Source organism: Oxyura jamaicensis, chromosome 3, assembly GCF_011077185.1.
Source record: "Oxyura jamaicensis isolate SHBP4307 breed ruddy duck chromosome 3, BPBGC_Ojam_1.0, whole genome shotgun sequence".
Taxonomy (NCBI): Eukaryota; Metazoa; Chordata; class Aves; order Anseriformes; family Anatidae; genus Oxyura; species Oxyura jamaicensis.
Genome location: NC_048895.1, coordinates 49,227,556 through 49,239,004, shown reverse-complemented (window position 1 = coordinate 49,239,004; position 11,449 = coordinate 49,227,556). Strand labels below are relative to the sequence as shown.

At 38.8% G+C, this 11,449-nt stretch overlaps 1 long non-coding RNA gene across 1 annotated transcript; it reads left to right on the top strand.

The window, feature by feature from the left end:
- Positions 1-2,999: 2,999 nt before the first annotated feature.
- LOC118165122 lies at positions 3,000-10,846 on the top strand. The gene is made up of 4 exons (XR_004749884.1): positions 3,000-5,481; positions 5,669-5,746; positions 9,030-10,150; positions 10,198-10,846. It is a non-coding gene; the product is annotated as an uncharacterized LOC118165122 (long non-coding RNA).
- The last annotated feature ends 603 nt before the right edge of the window (positions 10,847-11,449 follow it).

The following is an 11,449-nucleotide window of genomic DNA, read 5'->3' as shown; positions in this document are numbered from 1 at the left end:
CCTCACCAAATAGGAAACGTCTCCTCTCTTCTCCTTCTTAGTCCTCCATACAAGACACTCAGAAACAGCCAGAAAAAGCTATAGTTCAGAATGGAGAAATATTACAAGTTTATAATGTAAAGAATTTGTTTTTCTAGCTGTCTTTTTATTCTCTCCACCAAATAACCAAATCATTAAGGAAAAAATTAAAGGAGAAAGCTATGCCTTTACTGGCAGGACAGTCGTTGAAAACACCAGTTTACTGGTAGATTTCAAGAACTGATAGCTTTGGGGAGGGATTAAAAGTAAAGAGAAAAGAGAAAGATGAGTGCCTTTACAACCATCCCCACGCTCTTCATCTACCACCTTCAAACAGCTGGTGCTGTAGCTGGGGAATCCTGAACTGGAATGAAGTCCATCAGCAAACATATCCTGGAAAATCAGGGCATATCAAATCATGACCTGAAGGTGGGTGTCAAGGTGAGGGATGGCTTTTCAGTTGAGGGGAGTTCATTGCGATCTCTCTCTTGCACAGACAGGCCACACACTCCTGGTGGAAAATGCCTTCATGAGCAGACTTGATGACAGCTTCACAGCAGAGACCGACCCCTCACCTCAGCGCTGTAAATGAACTTTAAATATCCCAGGGCCGAGCTACTGAGTGCCTGCTGCCACAGATTTTTGGTACTGACTGGTGGTCCTGACTCCTCGCATGGTGCATGTCTTGCCCTCAGAGGGAAGGAAGGGGAGAAAAATAGAGCCAAGTCAGTGCAGAGAGCCCATTACTCACCATGGTGTGCTGCTGGACTGGTCAGCAGCGGCTGGCATTAGGGGGAATTTATAGAAATGGCAGCTGTTATGGTCTGGCACAAATATACAGGCAGATTAAGGTTTAAACAAATAATCTGAACTCTCTTATATGAGTAAGGTTTTGAGAGTTTTCACAAAATGTATTTGGGATATTGCAATGAAACTTGCTATTTAATTTTGTGAAAATGGAGAAACCAGCTTGAATATGTAATGAAAGTCATAGAAAGTGAGGCAAAGTGCACCAGGAAAAGAAAATATGCAAACATTCTTGGGCTTGTGTGGGTTGGCAACTGTGTCAAAGTGTTCCCAGCAGCACCAAGAAGGTAGAAATAAAAGGCTCTGGCTTTACAGATCCTTGTGTTTGTGGCATCCCAATAAAAGACTCAGTCGCCCACATATGCACCAAGGTCTGCTGCCTATGTACAGTTCCAAGCACAAAATGATGTTTCAGATTTTTTTATTGTGTTCTGTGTCTCGCTGACTGAAAAATATGCGTGATATATGGTATTTGCAGAAATACAAAAATGAAGATCCTGTTTTAAATATCAAGTTCTGTGATGTTTACAATATGACTTTGCTGTGGGCTTGGTCTTCTATGGTACATGATAATGCTTTTGCATTTGGCAAAAAGCAGCTGTTTACCCTGTAAGTAGCCAGCCATTTTGTGACTGGAAGATTTTCTTTAATTCAGCTGTTATCTCTTCTAATTTCTCCCCTGAGATATCCCTGATGGAATAATGCATTCCCCTATTATAATATTTCACATCACAACATTTAATATGAAGGGGAAGGAAGAATGAGACTTTCCTGCAATTTTCCTCAAATCTCACCCCATTTCTGTGATAATTCCATATGCGGCTTCTTGGCAAGGGAGTCCAGGCAGCATTTTGCAGGGAAAACCCTTTGCTGTGGAAAGGGAAGGTTCTTGCGATGCCCACCTGAAAGTGATTTTGCCTCAACTGTGCATGGCAGGGCAGAGCTGGGCCAGGACTCTTTGGCCCCAAGGCACCTTGTAGCACCAAGTGGCTTGGTTTCCTCCATCCTCACTCATCCTTTGTCCCTGCAGATTTCAGGATACTGACCTCAGTGACACAGGATTTGTTCCTTGTATCTCTCCAAAACTAGGTAAAAAATTAGTACCTATGGAAACTCAGATTTCTTTGTATGGTTTTGTGCATGGACAAAATTTTCAGTTCTCTGTCTATAGAGTAGCCGATGCAACAAGTTCCTTTCACTGCTGTAACTGGATGGTGTGTCTGTAAAGCATGCGGGGATATTGAGAATGCAAGTGCTGAATATGTATCAGGTGTTTATGGAAATATACAGGCAAACCCTGTAAATCTGAAATACAGTTTCAGCCAATATTTACCACACTTGAATTAGTCATTCCTGGGCAAACTGCCCTTTATCTGTATTATTTATCTTTGCTGCAGTCTATCCACAAAGGGCAGAGCTGTGAACTCACGAGGGGAGCGGACATTCACCCCGCTCATTGGTTTTGTCATGGCTTGAACCATCCAGGGCCAGCACTGCTTACTGCTGGGACTGGGGTGCTCAAACCCCGCTGCCAGGTGGTTAATTTGGTCAGGAAAAGATGATTGTAAAGATTAACACAAGAAAACAGGATTGTACCCTGCTTTGTAGTGTAGGTTGAAAGTTTCACTGACGTCCTGGGACTTCGCATCGCTTTGAAAGTACATCTGGCCTGTACGAGATACAAACACACGCATGTGAAAAAGATACAGTATACAAAGAAAGAAGTAAAAGATACAGCTGATAGCAATGCTTTCCCAAAAATATTATGGATTTAAATGTTGATCAACACATCAGCACTTTCTTTCATTACTTACTAATGTGCAGAACTGGCAGTCCCAGAAGAACTGCTGTAACAGCCTTCACACGCTTCCGTTACATTTCTCTTAAAGTGCCTCCCAGATTAACTTCAGTTGTTACCCCTCTCTCCCTCTCTTCTCAAGTGTTCCCTTGCTATGCATTTGTTGTATTTTTGAGATACTGCAGTTTCTGCTGGTCTTTGAGAAAAAAATATGGAGAATCCCCATAAGGTTTTGAGCAGCCTGACTTGCAGGGCTTCATTTTAAGGATGTAAGTGACAGTTTTAAAGAGTTTTCCTTGTGGGGCTGTTGAAGACTTTTTTCCACCTTAGAGAGGATGTCTGGATGTCTTTTTTTTTTTTTTTTTAATGTTTTTAAAGTGGAATTTTCATTTTCATTTCTATTGCTTGGTCAAAATGAAACTGAGCTCCAAGGAAGGTGACTTTGCTCATTCAGATTATATTGGTATGGTTTCTTACACACACACACAAAGCTATAGAGGAGTAAAAATGATGAAGTGTCTGACAGTGCATACATATCAGTCTTCCCAGATCTTAATTTTGGAAGGACTAAGGGGTTTCTGAGTTAGTCTTTCATCAGACTGTCAGGACATTATTTTTCTTATAAACTATAGGTTCTATTTGCTTTTCTGTGGCATATTCCATCCCAAAGGACTGACAGCTTTTCACCTTCTATCCATCTGGTCTGTCCTCACCCTCTATTGAAGTACAGCTGCCACAGTCTCAGGAGCACAAGCAGAAAATGTGTTTAATTGTGTGTAACAACCATGGCCCACGGTGAAAGACAGAAGCAAGGCAGAATGCAATAGAAACAGTGGGGAACCTTTAGATAAAAGCGTAGCTAAAAATGAATAACTACTAATAATTTCTGAATGTATTACATTTCACTTCTTCTCTTCCCCCACCTGTTTTCAGCCTGTTTGTATTATAGGTATTCTGTGGAGGGTATCCTGTCTACCTATCCCACCCTGGAGCTAGTATTTTGATAAATACCCATTAATTTCTAACTGATTCTGAATTTTATTAGGTAGTAGATGCTTTCTGAGTCTCAGAGGTGCTCCTTGTATAATATCAGTGGGTACCAGCGTTTCCCACCCCACATACTTACCCCACCAAAACCCAGGCTCCCTAAATAGCCCAAGTTATGACTGTCAAATTCATGCTTACTGTTGAAAGTGTTGATCATAACAGCAGTACCCTGTTAATGCATGACAGGCACATCAGCAAATGGGTCAGGATCATCCTAGTCTGCCTGGGAAATAAGGTGGTTCAGGACCACATGAGCACAGATGTTCAGGGGCTCCAGCTGCTACAAACAATGGCACTGCTAGTAGCTCAGCAGCAGCAGTATTTTGGGACTTCTGTTCAATGCTGCATGGTCAGTGATGTGACTGTGTGCAGCTTCTCCATTGTTCTCTGCAGAAAAGCAGGGCAGCAAGGATGGCAGCCCACAACATACCTCCGATGTGCTCAGTTTTCTCTCCCGGAGGCTGTTCTCGGGGTGAATGAGAGGCAACAGAGCAGTGGTGTGCTGACAGGCATGGGCAGGGTCCTTGGCAAGTAATCCCTGAAGCAAATGGCATATCACACTGAAGGATTTCAGCCCCAATTAGCTGAAATTTTAGTGAAAAATGTTTACCTAGTGAAAAAAAAATACTTCAAAGGGGCAGAAATTTGTTGCAGTCAATGAAATGCTGTTAGTTTAATGCAGAGGAAAGTAGTTAGGTCATTTTGCAGACAGAAACTCTCAAGAGTCCTGTTTTCAGAAAGGTTATTCTGATTTAATAACACACAACATTGTCATGCTGAGGCCATACAAGGGGCAGTGCATGCTCTAGAGTCATCTTTAGCATTGGCTATTTTTTTAATCATCCATGAACATGGTTTTTGGGTGATTCTGCTGTCAATCTGCTGGAGAGATTTGATATTCATGGTAGCAATCCCCTTACTTCCAGCCATCTTGGTGGACTCATTTGGTAATGTCTGTCACACGCAATTATGTTGAAACCCCATTAATTAATTAATGTTAGTTACTAATGGTTATGCAATTAATTGCATTTGGAATAATATAAAATTGAGTAAATAACTTCAAAGTGTTGAGTCCTATTTGGCAAGCTAATACAGCTCATCCTGCCCAATTACACTGATAAGATTTTAAACTAATTGAGCTCACACTGTGCCTCTCCATTACCTGACATTCAGAAGCATGCAGAGAAGATTAAAGGGATTCAGGGGATGGTGTGCTTGTAAAACCAGGAATAGTCACTCCTGGTTCTCATTTAAGCATAAATACATATTAACTCACAACTGAACAATACTTTGCATGGATGTTTCCATAGAGATGAGCATTCTGAGATTTTGGGGGCTTTTGCTGGCATTTCAGGTTAAAAATAAAGACCCAGGTTGCCCAGGATGTCATTACACAATGGCAGGTGCATATCCTGCAGTCCAACAGCTTGCTCACCATGGCGCTACAGGAGCAGAGGATTTGCCATAGCAGATTAAAACATTTGTTCATATAACCTGACGTTTTGCCTTCTGCGCTGATATTCCTGAGGAAGGTAGAAGGCTCCCATAATGCCTATTACCTATCCAATTATTCTAGGTGGTGTACAGGGAAGAAACATCCTTCGAGAGCCCTGCAGGCAATTAGCTTACACCCAAAAGTGTGTTATTCAATTACCCTTATTATTTCAGCATGCCAAGCAGCAAGAGCTGGTTAATGATTGTATGAATTTTTCCAGCCTTCTAAAAAAATCTGCTTAATGTTACCAGAACCTTAAATCTCATGCCAGCAAAACCCGTGTGAGGCCCACAAGCTGCACTAAAACCAAGGGAGGGTGAGTGACAGATCATTCATTTGCATGGCACAATTCGTCTTTTTGAGCCTCTTGCTAATACCCACAGAGTCAGTCCTGAGGAACATTTTACAGCATAATGAAGTTCATCCAGAATCAAATCTGTGTCTTCCCTGCTGAAGTGCCTGTCTTTTTGTTTGCTCTACAGAAATGGCTGTTTTTTTTTCAGAGAAGGTTTTGGGCTGCTGAGTTCTCAGTGTCTGCTGCAGCACTTTGGATTCAGAAGGTGCTGGTGACCACATCCATGGTATGTTGATGTCTTCTGCAAAACATCCTGTAATGATGGAGAGTTTCTAATAGAATGTTGTGAAGAAATGTTTTTGGAGGATTAATTATTTTTCATTAAATAAGAATGGGTGGTTGAACTAATTAACAGATTGACTTCTTAGAGAAGAAAAGTGAAGTTCATTAGGTGGAACAAATTAAATGTTGAAAATTGAGTTGTCTTTCAACAATTGTCTTTTAAAAACTTTGCAGTAGAGATTGCATTTAAACAAGTATTTCTAATGTCACGGAAAACTAGGGTCAAAGCTACTGAGCTCCATGTAAATTATATAACAAAACAGTACCAAAACCATTCCCCTTGATGAGCAGTGACAGGGTACATAAATAGATTATTAATATACTTTTTACAAGAAAAGATGTAGTAAATAAGGAGTGTACAAGCTGTGAGAAATTATACATTTGATACCTATTTCAACCAGACAAGAAAGAGATCTGGTCTGGTAAGTTTCTGTCCTTCAGAGAAAGCATAAGGGAGTAGTTGATAACATGAGTCTGCATTTTTGACTGTACCAAATGAATGCTGAACTTTGTCAAACAGACATTACAAATGGGCTGTAGGTGAAATTTCACAGGACCTTCAGTCTCTGAAGGACATATACTCTGATTAAGATGTATTGAGTCATTATTCAGTAAGAGACAGTTAAGTTCTTTCTGTTAAAAATTCAAGCAAAAGGCTTTATCTTTAAGGCTGAAAGAAATTAAACTCCTTTAAGTGTAAAAGTGTCTGCTAAAACCAAAGGTGGGGGGGTGAGTCCCCCTTGCAGCTGAAGATTCTAATTCAAGTATTTAGGATGTCAAGAAGTCAGGGAAAAAGCAGTCTCATACTTTTCATCAGTATTGATAGGATGAAATGTATATTTTATACATAAGTATTTATCCATCTATTTCTGTGGCAGTGCCTCCATAAATACCAGGCCTAGTTTTGGCCAGTGTCACATTTACTAAGGAATCATTTAATTATATTGTCTTTGCAGGAAAAGACTACTTGAGTAAATGGACTTTAAAAATGTACTAGTTAGAGAATGTGAATTTTGGTCTCTGAAGTGGATGGTGGTGTTTTGGGCACTGCCTCAGGACTCACAAAGACAGTGTCATCCTTTAAATTCTGCAGTGGCAAAATTCTTTTCCCCTAATACTATTTTTTCCTGTAGCAGGTATTAGGAAAAAGTGAGACTAATCAGATAAAAATATTTTATTTTCCACACAGGGATTAAAAAGTAAACGTGTGTTATCAATTCAAATATTCTTAAATATGTACAACTGTAGCTTATTGAATAAAACGAGTATAAGTGAGAAAAACGTGTGGATTTCCCTCTTCCATTAATCAAAGGAGTAAATTGCATTAAGATGTTGATATTTTGCTGGAACAGAAAACATATGATTCTGTGAAAGACTTATGGGAAATAAACCCTGAACTGCTGCAAGTCTTCTGGTTACTGCCACCAAGAGCAGTAAACATCAGAGGTATTTGAATAATCACCAGCAGAGCAGAACAGCCATTAGACGTAATGATAGAAAAGCTTCTTTCACACTCACAGACATTCACCTTTCAGTGCAATTACAAGCTGGCAGAAGAAAACAATTGGCTTTAAAACAAGATAAAGAACTAGGCAAAGAACTTGACTTTTACTGCAAGTGACTGGACTACAAGTAAATTCAGCTACTCTGCTCAGAAAATAATAATAAAAAATAATACAAAAATCAACCTACTTTAATACTTGTATCTTAACAAACCCAAGAACTACCCAAAACGTCCAACACTTCTGCATCTATTTTAAAGCAGATAGCAGGACCACTCAGGAGAGCCTTTAGATTGATATCCCTCTTCAGAGGGGTGCAGAGAAATGAGGGATCATCACTGGCTGATGAGCAGCAAGAGCAGGATAAGGGGTAACACTGTACAGCTGTGCCTTCTTCCATGACATCCGGTGGAACGCTGTTGGCTTCTTAAGCTATTTTTTTTTTTTTGTAAAGGAAGATGTATTTCATTATGTCTTTCAGAAATAGCAGTATTTCTCTGATCAACATCTTTAAATGACTCCAGTTAATTCATGCTGAAAAATATTTTAAAAAATATAAAATATATACCTTATCCCTGAGCAAGAGGGCTCAGGACTGCACTTCCGCTGTGCTATTAAATGTTTTATTTTTATATTTAGGAAAAAAGATAGACTTTTAATTGAGGTCCTCTCAAGGTATTAAAATGAGAATACCGAGTTTTATAATCAAAGAAGATAAATTACATGGCACCCATCACGAACAACTACTGATTTTGGCCATTCCAAGCTGAAATGATGGCACTGGCAATCTTCCAAAGAAGATTTTATGAGGATTTAATGAAAACTTTAATGCAATCTGATTTTTTCAGAGTTAAAACTTATTATTATAAAACTTTCTTCAGGAAGCAGCTTCCTAAAGAATAAGTGACAGAAAAACAAGTTGGTGGGCTCTTCAGAAGTCAGGCTAGTCCATAAATTACAATGGAAAATGAGATTTAATTTAATTTTAAATATATTTTGACCCATTTTTCTTATTGTAAGCTGCATATTATTCTCTCTCTCTTAAAGAGGAAATGTTACCATATCATAGAGATGTAAGCCATTTGTTCTATGCTGAAACAAAACCTAATAGGATTTCTGTTCAGAAATATTATTTTTCAGCTCAGTTTTAGGAAAAAATGAATATTCTATACTCTCTGCTGCTAAAGGATTATCTTGTTGTGAATAAATTAATTCTCTTGGAATTCAGACCACTATGCTGTGTGGAAGGTTTAGTTAGAAGACTTCAATAGAATGATAGGTTGACCAGATCCTTTTTGGTCTTTGCTTGCATAGTAATATTTTGCTGATGTAGGATTTTTGAGAACACTGCAATACTCCCTGGGAAGTGTTTGCTCCCAACAAAATGGTGTATGTAAACAAAGAGAAATGTCAGACTTTGTTGTATGAAATAGCTCATTAGCTAATTACCATCAGCGTGTGTGGAGACTTCAGGGGATTTTACAGTAACCTGAAGAATTGTATTCAAAAAAAAGTGTCAGCATGAAAGAGATGGGATATTTTTTTTCAGAAGAAATGTAATCAGTATTTCTAAAACACTGACTGACAGAATAATCAAAAACAAACCAGGCTTGTTACAGGCAATTGAGTAAATAATATGCATGCCTGAAATTACTTAATATACTGCACTGTGGATCTACTTGATGGTTCTGATGGCTTTACTAAGAAGAATGTATTGCTTCTCAGGAAAATGATCATCCTCATCTCATCTCTAAGCAGGGCTAAACAGAGTCTTCTTGGATAAATATATGGAATAAGAAGCTGCCATGGAGCTGACTGATGGGTGGCTTTTAAAACTCTGTTGGTGGCAGTCTGAGAGGACCAAGAATTCACCATGTCCTGTCGAAGATCTCTTAGAGGATAGCGCTGAGGGACAGCTGTACCCTGCACCACTCTGGAGCCCACACAGGGATGAGGGTCCATGTGTCTTGGTAATTCAGCTCCAGTATTCAAGGTATTTCATACCACCCAGGTACAAAAACAGTTTATATATTCCAAATTATATTTGTGGATTGTATATGTACAATGCATATATATGTATAACTTTCCAAATTGCATATAGTGAAATTTTCAGGGTGAAAGAAAAGCCGTGAAGATTACTGTTTCCTGTGTAGTTCTCACGGGGTGACGACCCAATTCAGCCTGCAGTCCCAATGCTGTAGGTGCTATACAACAAAAATCATTTTCACTTAGGTGAGTAGACCAGATGAAATCAGGGCCACTTTTTGCACTGTACTTGGCACAGAGATTTATTGAAAGGAGGAGAAACTGGGAGGAAAAAATACCTTCTGCTTACACAGACAATGCAATTTTGGCTAAAATAACAGATATTATTTCTAAAACTAGCATATAACTTTCCTGTTATACACAAGTATCTTTCTTGACACCAAATATTTTTGTCTAGTTTTAGCTTTTGTCAAGTCATGAAATAGGATAGAAAATGTAATTTGTGATTCTTCACTATTGATGTTTTGCTGGATTTTAGTAGTGTGGTGAAAAGCAATTTATAGCCAAAGTATGCAAAAATTACTTGTTTGGCTTATAGAGCATTCAATGAAGGAAACACTCACATGAATGCTTGGCCATTAGCATATTAGGGCTTTGCTGTATGGAAAATCATTTAAGAACTTAAGCATTTCACTGAACTGAAACCACATAGCATAAACAGTATTACAAATTGTCATAGGTAAGTACATTAAGCTGGAGCAGAAGAAAGCACTTAGAAAGGAGGAAACTTGTATGTTTCTCAGAAGTAGGAACAGATTAGATGACGTCCTTTACAACAGAAAATAAGAAGGGGGAGGGGGGTGGAAGACAGAACATAATATATTCCTGAAAAAAATATTCCTGAAAGAAAGACTAGGAAAGAGGAAAAAATGAAATGGGATAGAAGCAAAATGTAAGAGGGGCTGAGGGGGAGCCTGAAATATTAAGAACAACTTGAAGTTTAGTAAGTTGGCATCCTTGACAGTCAGTTTCCTTTCTGGATGCACAGAGGGATGGTGTTAACACCTCAGAGGAGGAAAACAAATTGCCTGAGCTCCCTGGTTCTCATTTGTCCCACTAGTGACCACCCTGCAACTTGCCCTAACAATGTTGTAGAAGGATGTGATCCTTCATTGCTCCTGACCAACCCCAGTGGCAGCAGTGTCAGTCAAGCACACATCAAGATGATGCTTCAGGCTCATCAAACACCATTTGCAACTCAAAGATTTCCTCTTCCTACTGCTGTGCTAACTTAGGGCCCAAATGAATCCCTGGAGTTCAGTTTCAACATTGAATTCTCCCTGGATTGCCTGAATCTATTCATTTTTCTTCTGCTTCTCCAATAAATGGCTTTTAATAACAATTTTACAGGACACATTTGCAGCATGATCTTTGTTGTCTGTTGTTTTACTTCTATTTTCATTCAGGAAGACATTTTAAAGTCTAGTAAATTTTTACAACATTTGCATGCTCCAACTGTAGGAACTTACATAGTGATTTATAGCGTGAACATATAATCAAACTCCTGGCTAGGACCCCTACTGTGAAATTTGACTGTTCTTCCACTTTCACATTACATTTAACAGCACGTAAGCTCTGCACAAAATAAACTTCTTGTAGGCATTAAGCTTTTTTCTCTTGTAGGAGAAAAAGTGTCTTCATTACCCTGCCAATTATATAATACTTTCCTTGTTAATTATAAATATGTGAACGTACACATACTTTATTTGTATTTGTTTCTTTTTTTTAACCTTTTTTTTTTTTTAATGTTGCTAATGGATGATGTAGTTCTTTACTAAAAAGCAATAAAGATATTGCAATACGCAATAAAGAACACACTTTATGCAGGAAAGAATATGAAAATTCTGCAGTCAGAAATGAGACCAATATCCTGTAAAAACATCAGTCTCAGGATCTGAGTTGCAGCAGTGCCTTGGCTAACCTGTGTTACCTGGTGCTTGCTCTGATATGGATTTATGTCACCCAGAAACCAACAGAAGAGCAGGCTGATATTTCAAATAAAGTGTTATTCATATCAGCATCTTAGAGACATTTGATCATCAGACATTGCCTCAATAAATTTGAAAACTCTTAATTTGCCAGCTTCAGAGGAGCTCAGC